Source organism: Myodes glareolus, chromosome 5, assembly GCF_982192425.1.
Source record: "Myodes glareolus chromosome 5, mMyoGla1.1, whole genome shotgun sequence".
Lineage (NCBI taxonomy): Eukaryota > Metazoa > Chordata > Mammalia > Rodentia > Cricetidae > Myodes > Myodes glareolus.
In genome coordinates this window covers 57475781-57491063 of record NC_142030.1, presented here as the reverse complement: position 1 = coordinate 57491063, position 15283 = coordinate 57475781, and the positions used below count along the sequence as shown (strand labels likewise).

The window sequence follows — 15283 nt, the reverse complement described above, 5'->3', positions numbered from 1 at the left end:
TTAAGTGGTAAAAACCAATCCTAAATTTTAATTTCTAGAGTAGTTAATTTCCAGAATAGATAATTTTCTTGGTGATGGGATACTTTGTTTTCCTGTTACATGTCTTGGTTCTGACACAGTGTACCTGTACATAGTCCAGGCTGGCCTCAAAGTCTAGCTCCTCCTTCCCAGCCTTCCTCAGCCTCCCGGAGGCTGAAACTGCAAGCATGTGACAGCATGTGAGATAACCAATACAACTTTGGAGATTGATTTTTAAAAAAAATATTGTGTGTATGGGTGTTTCGCCTGAATGTCTGTGCACCACATTTGTGCAGTGCCTGTTTAGGCGAGAACAGGACATCAGACTCCCTGAAACTGGAGACGCAAACAGTTGTTAACTGTCATGTGGGTGCTGGGAATTGAACCTGGGTCTTCAAATAGCAAATAGTGTTCTTAACCATTAATCCATATCTCCATCCTCAATTAACAGATTTTTTTTAAATAACACAAACTAAGCAAAGGCAATCCCTCTGTGGTTCTCTTAAAAGCAGTTGTTGTTTCCTCTTCGACCATAACAAAGAACTTTGATTTTCTCAGAGACATCAGGTAGAGACTGATAAGGCGAATAATTGAGTGTTGCCTGAACCATAGCCCCTGTCATTTACTTGCAGAATTACTGGGATATGAGAGCATCTCTGAACATGGGGGAGGGATGGATATATACCAAGTAGTGATGGGGAAGGAATATATATCAAGTAGTGGACAAACTGCTTATGAATCAAGCAAATAACTTTAATGTGGACCACTTGGCTTTAAGTCTTCCAAATCATTACCAATGTTTCGAAAAGTTAAATTGAGATATATAGCATTTCTTAAAAATTCAGAAGTTCTGGAATTATTGGCCTTGGAATTCTTACATAGAAATATAATCTAACGTGGGTTGGCCACTGCTTCTTTAAAGGTGATGTGTGGTCTCCAGGCAGTCACAGACCTGGCACTTTATCCGTGTAACACCCAGCCTCATTTATTTTCTTGTATTAACTGCATGGCCCCCAAATGCATTTGGGTCTAAAGACTCCTACTACGTACTATGTTCTGATGAGTCTAAGGACTACAAAACCAATTGTGAGGATAAGTTTATATTTAAAGACTACACCACAATTTTCCCTCCAAAACTATCAATCTATGGTATGGTGCCACAAGCATAAAACTTGAAGCTAAGTGCATAATAAAGACATTTATAAGGACATGGCACAGTGTGAATGTACATGCCTTTATACGTATACAGCTGGTGTTAAACAATGATTATTGCATAAATTAATAAAAGTGTGAAAGCATTGACCAACATTCTAAACCCTAAAAATAGGACTAATTGCTATGCATAGTACAGTTTCTGAATCCACTATTTTTCCCTTTTTTCTCATATTTTCCTCCACTTTTTATCTCAAGATTAAGAACAGAGCAGGTACTTCATTAATTAAAGCTTAATCAGATCATCTATTAATCTTCAGTTGGGCAGTCGCATTAGTGTGCTGCACCTCTATAGTGCACCTATCGAAGTACTGAAGTCGAATCTTCTTGGTTTGGAGATGTGGGTCTGGCCCTGGTTGACACTCTTTGAACAAGCCTCTTGGTTTTCTAGTCCAAAGTTCATCCATCTGTGGAACCAGGTGGTCTCCACCTGGACTTCCTGCTTCATAGCTTCTGTCCTTGAAAAAAAAAACAAGACAAAAGGTAAGTGACTGGAGCTTCAGAGATAGCAGAGTTGAGCAGGGAACGATGAGAAGAGACACCCGTACCCTATAATTAAGGCAAAGAGACTTCCAAGCTTCCTGGCAGCAATCCACGGAGGGCCAGCAATGGAACACGAACTCATTAGCAGAGTGTTGAGTAAGACTCAGAGAGAAAGACGAGGCCGATGAGGAGGACGTCCAAACGGAGACAGGGGATTATAAAGCAAAAGTAGGGAAACTACTGCTAATTAGGTCATTTAGACACTGAACGACTGAATGTGATTCCTTCTGAAGCATTAAGAGAACAGCCAGGGGAGGCATAACGGTACAAGAATATATGCTAATAGGCAAAAACAGGATCCCTGAGTGACTCGGGACAGCAATGCCCAGGCAAGCTAATGGATGTCAGATGGAAAACAGCACCTGATTTTCAAGCCAATCTCACTTGAGAAGACAGACTTTAAAAAAATACACAAAAGAAGTACATAGTAAGCCCTCAGAAAATATTTGTTAAATCGAATTATATCTGCAAAAGCTCAGGTTGCTTTACTGTTCTAAAACCCTAACTTGAAGGAAATGAAAAATACAACAAAGAGTCAACAAAAACACATTCTGTGCAAAAACCCTTTGTCCTTAAAAAACTTGAAATAATTCTATTTGCCCAAATTCATCACTAGCATACATCAACAGGGTGGAGGCCAGGACCTCTATTGAATTTTGCATCCACTTGAGCCTAACAGCACCAGGCACAGTAATTTTGAATGAATGCATGCATAAATCTTGATCATCTGTTGGTATAGAATAAAGCATCCCAGATTAATAGTCTCAAACAACAGCTACTTTCTTCTCTCATCATTCCATGGGATGGCTGTGTCCTATAGGAAGCTCTTTGGCATTTCTTCCTTCTCTCTTGTGAGGAGCAGCATATGTCAGTTAGTAGTAAGTTATCTGGAGACCAAGGGGCTATGGTAACTTTCCCTCCACGTGGTTTTTCACCCACCACCACCACCCCCTGTGTGGACTCTCCATGGAGTCAGTCCAGTGAGGTGGACAGACATCTCACATGCGGTTAAATATTCCAAAGCACAAAATCAGAAGCTATCAGGTCTTCTCAAGCTTTTGAGCTAGAGCTGGGACATCTGGAATAGTCTGCTGGTTAAAGCAGATCACAGGGCAAACCTATGACTCAATGCCTGAGGCAGCGACGAAAGAATAAGAGTCTGAGGAGAGATGGTTCATTGAAGTTTGCCCTCCCTCTTCCTGTGGAGCAAGCAGGCTTAGAGTCATCTACTTGCTAGCACGTACAATTCTTTAGACACAGGAAGAATGACTCAGACACAAGACCCAAAGTCCAGAGGTTGAAACCAAGAGCTGAGAGAAATAATTTCAGAAAACAAAAGGGAGGTTTGAACACAGAGCATCCCTTGACTAAGGTGGAAGAAATCAGGGACTCCGCCAGCCTGAATTTCAGAATTGCTGTAATCCCCTTCCTCCTCCTTTGGAAGAGTGAGCACTGTAGTTTCCTGACCCTTTCACTGTCGGCAGTGGTGAAAAGGGGACACATGGATTATTCCCTTCCTTGATCTTTGTCCCCAAGAGGAAGTGCACATAAGGAGTCTCAACCATGTTGTTTTGTGATCCTGGACTTTCGACTGATTTCACACAGCACAAGGTTTGCGTAACTGAGGGAACTTGTCGTATGAGAAGACATGAATCAGGAAGGTGGTGTCAACAGGTCATGACCCCCACATCTATCACTTTATGCATATTCCTCTCCCACTTGCCCTAGGACTTGGTGCAATGATGTGGCTGAACCTGGAGGGACTGACACTCCACCACTGAAAGCCTCCATTTGATTCACTTTTCCAGATACTGAGCCTCTGGGTAAGAAGTCTGGCAGTCACCGTTGAGAAGCCACCCTTCAGGATGGCATGAAGAGTCCATGCAGAGAGGGAAAGGTCCTGAGACCGAGAGGAGGAAAAGAAGAGGCCCGGCAGATCTAATAATCCAGCTAAGACTCCACTCACCACCCCTACCCAAGAGAACACAGAGATACCAGCATATAAACTGTCAGCGGGTTCAACCATAGCCATATGAAACCAATAAAACATGTGGTTTTAGCCACTGAATTTTAGGACAGTTTACTAACACAGATGCTGGCAACCCCCTGCCAAAAATCAGTGTGTGATCATGGGCAAAATATGGTGCTTAAAGGTTGCTGTTATGTTTTTATATACTAAGCCAGTTTAGAAACACAAGAATATGTGTGACAATATGATGTGAAAAAGAAACCTCTCATCTACATTGGCTAAAATCAGGAGAATCTCACAAACAAATTAGGAACCATATTTATAGTCAAAACATGTCTCAACGTCCTTATGGCCTATAGATAATAAGAATTCCTTTGACCTTTTTCCCAATTTGTTTTTTTATCTCATCGTCTTGTAGACCTGTACTGTGTGTGTGTGTGTGTGTGTGTGTGTGTGTGTGTGTGTGTGTGTGTGAAAGAGAGAGAGAGAGAGAGAGAGAGAGAGAGAGAGAGAGAAGGATTTAAATGCAACTCTATTGAAAAGCCTGTGCCCACTCTAGGATCCACATTATTATCCTCTTCCTAAGTCCCCCCACCCAAATACTGAGCTTAAATATACATAAAATTCTTTCAATTAATTGCAGCAATTGAGTCATTTTGAAATTCTTCTCTATGCTGTTAAAGCAAGAATTCCAACTGCACCTCACAAGAGGTCTCTGGAAATGACACCTCCAGAAGCCATAACCATCAACATTGCTGTGCATCTTTTAGTGCCACCGTCAATACAAAGGTCTGGTCTCAATCCAAGGAGTGTGTATTGAGTCCCTGCATTGGCATAGAGGAAAAATGGAGTTCCTTTGTCCACTTACCTGTTTCACCCCTGGGAATCAGGCTCACCCTTAGACATAAGGGAAAAGTTTTAGCTGAAAGCTAGGCATCTCCACACTATCTATTCTAGCATCCTTAAGGTGGCCTTGAAGCAACAGCGGCAGGAAGCCTCTGCTCCGGGGACCCGTGACATGATAAAGTGATGCTTGAGGTGTTCATTTAGCAGGAGTATAGAGACAGGCTGTGGGGGGGTGGAATGGGAACTGATCTGAGTCTAACCCAAGGTGGACATAAAGGACAGAGCTGGGTGAAATATAGAATGTGAAAAATAACGAGGTTGGGAGAAAATGGTTCCATTAACATAAAAACGTAGGACTGTGAGGCAGTTCGACAAGCAGTAATGGATGGAAGATCCACCCAGAATTACACTTCCTCGTTTGGATCAGAGGATAAATTAACAGGGCTATTGTATGGGCTCTTGGCAGCAAATAAGTGTCTGGGAAGCAGACACATCACCCAGGAAGGTACAAATCCAGGATGCCTCCATGTGCATCCATGTGTGTCCCATGATAAAAGTCTGCACCTGAGGCTTGGAATCCCAGAGAACTGCCTCATCAGACTTCTTCCTGAGGCTGTCATCATACTTCTAGACAACCCAAGAGCCACAGTAGAGAGGAAGTGCTCCTGGGATAGAGCACAAGACACCATGCTTAATTTGACACCCACCGGAGATTCATTATCGCCTACCCACCAAGCAAAGTAATAAAATTCCATTACTTAAGCTTCAGACAGGCACTGCATATGGAAATGAACTTGGTGCCTCACCGATAAATTGGTAAAATCTCAGCATCCTTCAAGCCCTCTGAAGAAGCGTCTGTCTTTCATCACTCATGGGTCCAGAGAGTCCTGTATTTAAGCCAGAAATTGGAAAGGAACAATACTGTGACAATGAAAGCATGCTTGGGTGGCTTTGGTTCTGTCATGCCGAGCGACCTATTGTTTTATGCCTCGAAGTTTAAAACAATAAAACAGAATTTGAAAATCATGCTCAAATGAATCTGAGATCCAGATGCCTCTTTAATGTATTTTTATCATTTCTTTTGTTTGCTCCAAGTTGCTTACTTGCATATATTGTGTTCTGTATATTGAATCCTTGCACCCCCTGTCCTCCCTTCCCTCAGCCCCTCCTTCTTACTATTGGTTTCCTTTGGTCCCCAGACAATTTTACTTCTACTCCCATGTCATGTATGTGTGCATGCATGTGTGAGGGAGGGGGAGATTTGTGTATTTACATAAAATCTGGGAACCACAAATGAGATAAACAGTTTTTGCCTTTTTTTTAAATTTGTTTTAGAGAGAACCTTCATCCGACGATGGATGGCGATACAGACGGAGACCCACATTGGAGCACCGGACTGAGCCCCCCAAGGTCCAAATGAGGAGCAGAACGGGGAAGAAAATGAAAAAGGAAATAAGGACTGTTTTTTAGAATACTTTTAACAGCTAACTTTTTAAATTTTTTTTTTGAGAATTTTACACAAGAAAGCTGTTACATCATTTCTGCCCATCCGTCTTTCTCCTCCCTCCAACTCCTCCTGTATCTTCCTCACTCCATCTCAAATTCATGAGCTCTTTCTTTTTAATTATCATTACATATTATATAAATATTTGCTCCTATGTATATGTGATTAGAGCTGACCACTTTGGGACTGAATAACCTATCAGGGGCCTCATCCCTGGACAAGACTGATTCTCCCTCACTCCACAGTCACGACAGACTTTATCTCTTCATCTAGGTGTAGGGCCTTGTGAGATTTCCCTCAGCGGTGTTGGCATGTCAGCTGGCCCAGTGGTGCCAATCTTATTTAGGTGACCATATACTTGAGATCCTACGAGCCCAGCATCCCTGTCATTTATACAAGACACCATCTTTACAACAGATGCCCTGGTCCACTCGTTCTTACGATCTTTCCGCCGCCTCTTCCTTGATGTTCCCTTCTTGATATATACATAAGACTGGTTTAAATTACTTAGTATGATTATCTACAGTTAGACCCATTTCCCTGCTGGCAGCATAGCTTAGTTCTTTATGGATTATGAGAAAACTTGTTGTGCATGTGTAACACGTTTTCCTTGTCCGTTTTCTGCTGTTAGACACCTAGGTTAGCTTCACAGTTTATCTATTTTAATGTACTTTCAAAACCAAAGTATATAGTTGATACCTCTCCTATTAGGGGCCAACTATAGTTTATATTATACCATTACAACTCTCTAGTAATTGTTTGTTCTTCAGAAAACGAAGTATTTTCCTTTAGGTGGGCCATTTTAAAACTATTGTGGCACATATTGATAATTTTTAAATATACCAATTTTCAGCTGGTTTCACTTTCTTTTTAAATCTTTTTTCTTTTCAAGAAATTTTATTATAAAAACTTGCAGGCAAAGAAAAAATTCAAAAATTTTTTTCAAAATTCTCCTCAGAAATGTGTCCAATCACCGTCTTGCCCATGGTGAACCATTCCCATTGCCCTTGCTGTGCCAGACACAGTCTCAAAGGCAGCCGCACAGTGAGATGACACCGAGGTGCCTCCGTTTCCCCAGAGTAAATGGCTGTCAGTCAGAATGAAGAGACAGACTGGAGTTCTCTTAGTCACAGCTGAACAACCACTGTGGAGCGACGTTCCTTCCCATTACCTCTCCCACACAGTCTCATATTTGTACAATGATCAAAACAAGAACTAATATTTTTACCACCTCCTCTAGGCCAGGTCTCACATGAGGGGCTTTACATGAGAACCTCACAGTTCTCACAGCAATGGTCCGCGGCATTTCCATCTCTCCCGCTTTGTCAGCAAGTTAAATAAGCTTGGAGAAGCCAAGCCGGTCACCCAAGGACTGAGTCAGTGTGCTGTTGCTTGGACTGCCAGTTCGCCACAGTATCCATCCCTTTCTCTCTCTTTTTCTTCGACACACTGCTAGATCATGATCTTAACTCTATTGCATCTAGACTAACTACTGCCAGTGGAAAGAGGAGAAAGTGATTAATGCCACCCTCGACTGGCGCCTGAGACAAGTCCCGCCAGATTGCCCCTACTTGTTTTCTTTCTGTGTCTGCTGGATGAATGCAGAATGTAGGGAGTGTGTTGGAAGACTTAGAGGAAGGAGCCTGGACCCCTGTACTAGGATTCCAGAGAGACATGGAATGGAATGGATATACACACATGTAAATATACATATAAGTGAATGCGCACACCCATAAACTGGAAAAACATATATACACACATGTGAGTAGGTTGGTTATGCAATCTTGGCTCACAGAGTTACAAAAACCGAGGAGTCTTAAGACCTGTAAGGTAGGATCCAGCAAAGCTGGTGGTACAAAGGCCTGAGAGCCGGAGAACCGTGGGCAGGAGACTGATGCTCCTGGCCAAGCTTTCAGGTGTGAAGCCAGAGAATCTTCTGTTTCTCCATGCTTTTCTTTAACTCCAGCCCTCAGCAGATTAGATAAGACCCTCCCACACCGGGGATAAGACCCTCGCACACTGGGGATAAGACCCTCCCACACTGGGGAGGGTAAACTTCTTCCTCAACATAACATTTTTTCTTTTTGCTGGTCTCTTCAAGACACACTCACAGAAATAATATTTAATGAGATTCTTGGACATCCTGTGATCTAATCAAGTGGACAGCATGAAGCTAGCCATCACGATCCCTGGATCTCTTCATGGATATGTGTAAGCATGATCAAGTTCAAACTAATCTGAAAGACAAATTTTCTGAAAGATGGAATTGAAATGAGCCATCTCTACTGAGCCAGCTAAGTTTAGCCAGCCCTCAGCTTTCTTTGCAGCTGACCACAGATGTGCAAGATTAAAAAAAAAATACACAAACTACAACATGGGAGACAAATGCATCCTTATTGTGAGAAGACACTGTGAGTTTTACATATTATCACTGGTGTTCTTAATAAATTCCAAATCCTGTTCTTTCAAAAGGCAGAAAGCAAGGCAGGTGATGAATGCCATGTCCTAGTGAAGTTCTCCCAATGTCACCTTGCTGTTTAGAAAACTGACGCTAAGACACCTTACGCGCGTGCTTTCTAGAAAAAAAAAAATCTGGGGAAATACTATCATGGGAAAGTTTTTGTTACATAACAAGCTGCCCCCAAACCAAGTAGCTTACAGTAAAACAGCCCTGCATAAATACCAAACCCTCCCCTCCCCCACCCCAAAAAACCCAACATATTTCAGTGCACAAGTTTGATACTCTACAGTGTTTGCTGGGTCATTCTGCCCCTGACCCATGCTCTGCTAATATCAGCTGGGCTCACCCAGATATCTGAGCAGCTGAGGGGTGCTGGGTGAGGAAGTAAGCACGACTGAGCCAATTGTCTCCACTTGGAGCATCTCTTCCTCCAGTAGACCGCTGAGCTTGATAGCTTGGTGGCCATGGCAGAGGAGGCAAGAACAGCAAGAGAACAAAGCTGCATGCTGTCAAGTTACTTGGTCAAAGCAGGTTCGATGGCTATGACAAGAAAAAGTGTGGGAGGCCGTTATCAAATGCATGAGAAAACACAAGCAGAGAGGTTACTATAGCCAATCTGCTGCAACTTCCTAGGATCACTGTATAGGGACCAAAGTGCCAACAGCTATGTCCCCAGTGTCATTTCTTCTGGCCTCTGACCTTCAAATCTTCAGCTAACAACAATAACAGAATCTTCAGGACAGCAGCACCAATTATCAGTTAGGCTTTTTTGGGAGGGGGGGGTTGGTTTTGTTGTGGTTGTTGTTTTTGTTTTGTTTTGTTTTGTTTTTTTTGGAGTTTATTGGAAACTACACTTGAAAAGAAGTGACCGATTCATTGCTCTTAGTGTTTTGGGAGGGCGCTGGGAGGCAGAGTACTAACTCCCTCTGATTGAAGCATGTTTCCACAGGATATGAGAAATCTCCTTGCAAAGAAGGAATTGTGAGGTAATGAGCACCCGGCCTCCTTGTCCTCCTCCACATGGCAAAGATGCTGTGTAGCAATTTCCTGAGACAGAGCCCTCCATCTTGGAGGGAAGCTCATTAAGCTGAGGGAGTAAACCTCTCACAGACTTCAGGAAACCCCTGGAACTGACAAGGTTTATTAGGCCCCTACCTCCCCAAGCATATATAAGCAGCAAGAACTACTGAGAGACCATCCCAAACAAACTGAGCTGTCTACAAGGCTCCCAGACAAGCTGACCTGCCTAAAAGAGGGTCAGACCAGCCAGGCTACCTGGAAAGAGGCAAGACCTGCCAGGTTACCTGGAAGGAGCTCAGATAAGCTGAGGTTCCTGAAAGGGACAGTCTCATACCCATTATGCATGCATTCTAGGTTTCCAGCTTTCATTAGCTGTCACACACACTGGGATGAGCTTTTGGAGTTGTATCTGTCTGAGTCATTTTGCTCTTATAAGTAACCGCTCACCCAAATTTTTTCAATAACCCCAATAAAATTCACCGGATCAGTACAACACCAAGTTGGACTTCGGTGGTATCCTGACTTTGGTCTGTCCTTGGTTCCCTATCTGGGGTGAGTAGATGTTTGTTGACATCTCCACAGGAGCAGAGTCACACAACAGAGGATGTAGCCAGCTGAGTGCAGACTCTCTGGCCCTTAAAGTGGGAGGAATACAGAAAGACAGCGAGGTTAAAAAAAAAAAAAATCAGTGGCGCTACTGTCCAAGCTGCTACCCAGGTTTTCTTCTATTAAAGCTTCTTCTTTGCCTTAGTTTCTACTAACAAGGGCTTCTCTTTGTGGCTTATTGTTTCTAGAAAAACACATTTCGTTTAACAATATCTAACAAAATGTCTAACCACAGCAACAACCCATTTCAGTGACTTTAGACCAGACTGTTGCTAGTTTGAGTTGTGTCTGCTTCCAAAGGTGGATGCCAAAGTTCTAACCCCAGTAGCTCAGAATGTGGCCCTCCTTGGAAACAGGGTCACTGCAAATGCCATCAGTTAAAACAGAGTTATACCAATAATACACACAAAGAAAACGGCATATGATGAAGCCATCAGAGACTGCGGTGGCCCAGCGGAAGCCAGAGAACACCAAGGATTGTCAACAAACTACCAGAAATTAGAAGAGAGGCACGGATAGGCTGACACAGAAGTCTACTCTCCAGAAATACAAGACAAATCATTTCTGCTGCCTAAGCCATCCAACCTGTGGCCATTGGTTATGGTGGTCCTAGAAAATGAGCACATGTGTGACTCATCACCCGTGTTACCGATCACTGCACACTTATCCCAATATTTGCTTCTTACTCTTAAGATTGCTGGCCCCAGTTCCAGCTATGGACACAGGCTGATGTTTGCCTGGGCTCAGACAGCATGGCCCAAAACCAATTCAAACCCTTATCTCGTGACCCTAACTACGCACCTTCCTTTGAACATTATTACTCTGTGGATGTTTCTAACAACAAAAAAGTTGAGACCAAAACAAAGGAGGGAACTGCTGCTTGAAGGTGCCCCCATTGTGCAATAGATTGGTTTCTAAATGAATTAGTTCTTAATCGATTCCTTATCAACTCAATGGTATTTTAAGCACTCCCAAGGTATTTCCCATTTAAAATTGCCCTGTGGGGGCTCCTTTTGTACAGCGAAGGGTATTTTCTGCAATGTGAATGATTACCTGCTTCCTCTAAATTTGTTTGCTTTCCAAGTGTAATTTCCTTTCCTCCAAGACATTTGTGTGTGTGCATGAAAGTAGACCTGCCTTCAGTTCTCTGACTCTGCCTTGGCTGGCAGGGGTTGGCAAATGCTTGCCTCTGCCATCCTAGTTAATGATAGAAATGAAGGCTGCCCACAAGCAGCAGTGCCTTTTAAGCACACGTGGTGTCTGAAATGCCTCCCTCCCAGTTTCCAGCCATTTTGAACATCCTCAACTTAAAGACCATTGCTTGCATAGGAGAAGGGGGGAAAGCATCATTGTGCTAGAGATGCCAACACTGTGCTGTTAGTTACTTCCTAACTATAGTGAGCTCTGTATTAATTGCTATTCCAGATACTTAGGTGTGTGTAAAGTGGCAGGTGCTTGCTTTCTTTCCCCGGGTCTACCTCTAGCTTCCTGTGCAGGAAGAAATCCTTTTGGTGGCCCAGGAAAGAAGAGACAACTGTGGCTAATAATGTGACAATCGTGTGAGCTTAATAGTTGTTTCTAGGGGCAACAGAAATGGTTCTGAGATTAAGAACACTTGCCTGGGTTCAGTTCTCAGCACAAACATGACAGCTGTAATGCCACTTCTAAGGGAACAGATGCCCTCTTCTGGCTTCCTTAGGTACCAGGAATTCACGTGGTGTATGGACATACATGTAGACAAAACATCTCTGCACATAATAAATCTTTAATAACAGTTAACATTGGGGAATGAAAGTTACCAATGTTTTCATGGTTCTCTCTTGCTATTGTTTTTGTTACTGATTAATTTTATAAACACCTGTAGAAACCCCAAATGTCAGGCACACAAAAGTGAAGAGGACTCTGGCTCTATGTCTCACATGTTCTGTCTACACTGAGGAGATACGTGTGTAAACAGCAGTCACAGCAACACGGAAGTACAGTGCTATAGAAAGGCACTTGGGAAACGCAACAAGAAGTACCACCCTTTGCTGGAAACGAAAGAGCATTTCCCCAGAGTTGGCGGTATTCTAATGAAATCTTGAAGAATGAGTAGGTATGTGTCAAATGCATGATGTCATACAGGACCTTTCAAAAAGAGACAGTCATGCATTCTGTGAGGCAGTGATGTGAGCCAAGTGTTTGGAGGCTGGTGGGTGGCAGGACACAGCAAATGAGGAGCGAGTAGGAAATTAGTTGAAAACATTTATGGTGTCAAGACCACAATGCAGCTTGGGCATTCATTTTCTGTGGAAGGATTTCATCCTAGAGTGACTTTTCTATTGTTGTAATAAGACACTAAAACCAAAACAGCTTGGAGAAGAGTTTATGGAGGCTTACAGTTTGAGAGAGTGGATCCATGGCCATCATTGTGGGGAGCATGGCAGTAGGCAGGCAGACATGGTGCTGGAGCAGTAGCTAAGAGCTCACGTTGCAGAGGAGGTGGTGAAAGAAGGAGGGAGGGAGGAAGGGAGAGAGGGAGGGAGGGAATCAAAGATTTAAGTACACAGAGGCAAAGTATTCAAATATGTGAACCATTCTTATTCAAACAGCTACAATAAGGCAAGGACATGATGAAATTTGGTATCCTGGGAAATGGTCCAAAATCTGTTGGGGCTGAGGGCAGGGAACTGAACTAGAGACAAATACAATACCAGGACAGCAGCTTTGGGGAAGAAGAAAAGGCAAAGGATTTACACAATAGTGGTGATGTAAAATTCTACAAGTTGGTGACTATGAGATAAGAGAGAGAAAGATCTTGGAAGATCACACATCTCTGGCCTCAGCATACATGTGTCCTGAGGGAAGAAAAGAGAGAGACGCAACACAGCCAAGCAATACGCTATGGGACAGACTTCCAGAGGCCAGAGTATTCAGAAACTGCAGACAGGCTTTAGGAGTGAGATCCCCACTCACTCCTACCTGCAGGTTTGGGATCTGCTCGCTCATTCTGACCCAGCTACTCCTCAGAGATCTTACTTTCAGCCACAGTAGAAATCAGCTCGATTTGCAGTCAACGGCCAAAGGAAGCAGTTGAGAACGGTTTCTGTCAGGGTCTCAGTTCCACACAGCAGAATGTTCTGGCTGCTTTAGTCAAGGAAGAAAAGAAATTATTAAAATATATGATTGGCTCATAAAAATCACCCAGGAGGCCAGGCTTGGAAGCGTCATGGCCAGGGATGACAGTTGGACCACACTAGGCCACTGATGCCGGGCTCTGGAAGCCTAAAATTCTGCATCCGTTGCTTACAGCTCATGCGAATTGATCAGAAAATCATATTGATTGATCAGAAAAGTCACACTGATTGATCAGAAAATAGTCTCCGTCCTCATTTCCTCCCTTGCCTTTTTCCCCACCAAACTCTCCCATCAATGGATGTAATTGGTAGAACTTGACTCTACAGATATTTCCAGAGGTGAAAATGTAAGAATCTGGTTTTTTCCCCTTGGGAAGGTGAGATTCACGAGTGCAGGAAGCACCCCATAAGTAGGAAAACCAATATTGTGTCAGAGGGTTACTGTGAACGACAAAGCTAGAACTAAGAAACCCCCTGTTCCTATAACTTGGGACCTGGGATAATTGAAAACTTTACGACTTCATGCTTTGTAGGTTAAGTCTCCCCGGATTGGAGAACCCACTGTGGCAAGTGAAGTATTGTCAATTTGGTACAGTCCGTTGTTGGCACATGCATCCAGCACAGCCTCTGGGCATGTGGTCCTCTCCAAGACCATGGCAATATGAAACTTATGCGTTCAGAGAGTACTGACTGTGTGCCGATTGTGTCCCCTGACCTATATTTGGCATTAAAGTCAATTGGGCTGAAGTATTGGGGACATCTGTGCCCATATCACTCCATGTCATGTTCACAGAGATGACACCTGGAGTCTGCCATGGCTGTGACAATCTGTCATTGTTATAGAAGCAATTACAGTTTGCCATGACACAAAGACCTTCATGGTCACTCGGGAATGTGAGAGCTTGCTTGGCAGGTGCAGCCGGACACCCTTTCTACATCTTCCAGTCAGCTACTCCAGACTGCCTCAGTAAAAAGAGACCACGAAGGAGCGGCATGGGGTCAAGGAGAAGTAGGTTACGATCCTCTAGGCCATTCAGCCAGACTCCTCAAATTAGGAACCCAAGTCTGGGAGAGAGCTTCCCCTCTTGATAACCATTCCCATCTTTTCTCTCTGGGGGCAGTCATTGGGGACACTCAACCCACTGGACTCTCCAACCTTCTGCAGCACAGGGAGATAACTGGTCCTTATTCTCCAGCTCCAGAGTCTCTCCATGCCAGAAAAATCTGAATCATCCTGAGGAAAGAAAGTCATCTTGCTGCAGAATTAAGCGTCATCCTAAGAGGCATATGCGAGTCCTGGCAAAATGGCTTCTTGTCTGAGTCATGGGTTAATGTTTAGGTGAGAAGAGGCCTCCTGAGTTTGGGTCTGTTTCCCTGGAAACATGGGCAGAAGTGGTCTTCACAGAAACCAGGCAAACACACGATGATCAGAGGGGTCCGTGAGCACTTGGTTCCCTACAACTCTGAGTAAGGTAGTGCTGCAGCCTCCAGCGGAGCTAACACTCTCCTGCCTGGCTCTATGCAAACTTTCAGCAGGGCCCAGTGTGCACTTCTGGCGTGAGGCAGGTGGAGCTGAGTGTGCACAGTTTAGGCACATTGAAGGTATCTTAATGCTCCCCGCCTACTCCAGGCCTCCACAGTTCCATTTCTTACAGCCATAGCCTTGTTCTTTTGAATTTGACACTCTTTTTAAATGAGGTCCCTTAGTAATCTCGCCCTAAGATGTTTTATATCAGCTTCTGCTTCCAACAAGGTGGACTAAAGATGACCCAAATCACCGCCCTTATGAAACAACAAAACTGAACACAGTTTATTGAAAAAAATTTTTTCAGGCATTATACAATTTTAAAAAAAAAAAAGAAAGGAGGAACAAAATAAATGAGCATTAAATAATCTTATGTCCAGGCCTGGAAAGTTTACTGAAGATCTCCCGGGTAAAGGGATTTATCTGAACTAAAGAGGTGGAGTCATGTGTTTAAGAAGCCCAA

The 15283-nt window shown here is 43.5% G+C and overlaps 1 long non-coding RNA gene across 1 annotated transcript in view; it reads right to left on the bottom strand.

Moving 5' to 3' along the window:
* Positions 1–400: 400 nt before the first annotated feature.
* The window catches only part of LOC148122089 (uncharacterized), a 33637-nt gene continuing 18754 nt past the window's right edge, over positions 401–15283 (bottom strand). The window contains exons 2-3 of the long non-coding RNA XR_015737888.1: positions 5395–5475; positions 401–1688 (exon numbers count right to left, since the gene is read on the bottom strand). This is a non-coding gene — a long non-coding RNA (uncharacterized LOC148122089). The remainder of the gene's footprint in view (positions 1689–5394; positions 5476–15283) is intronic.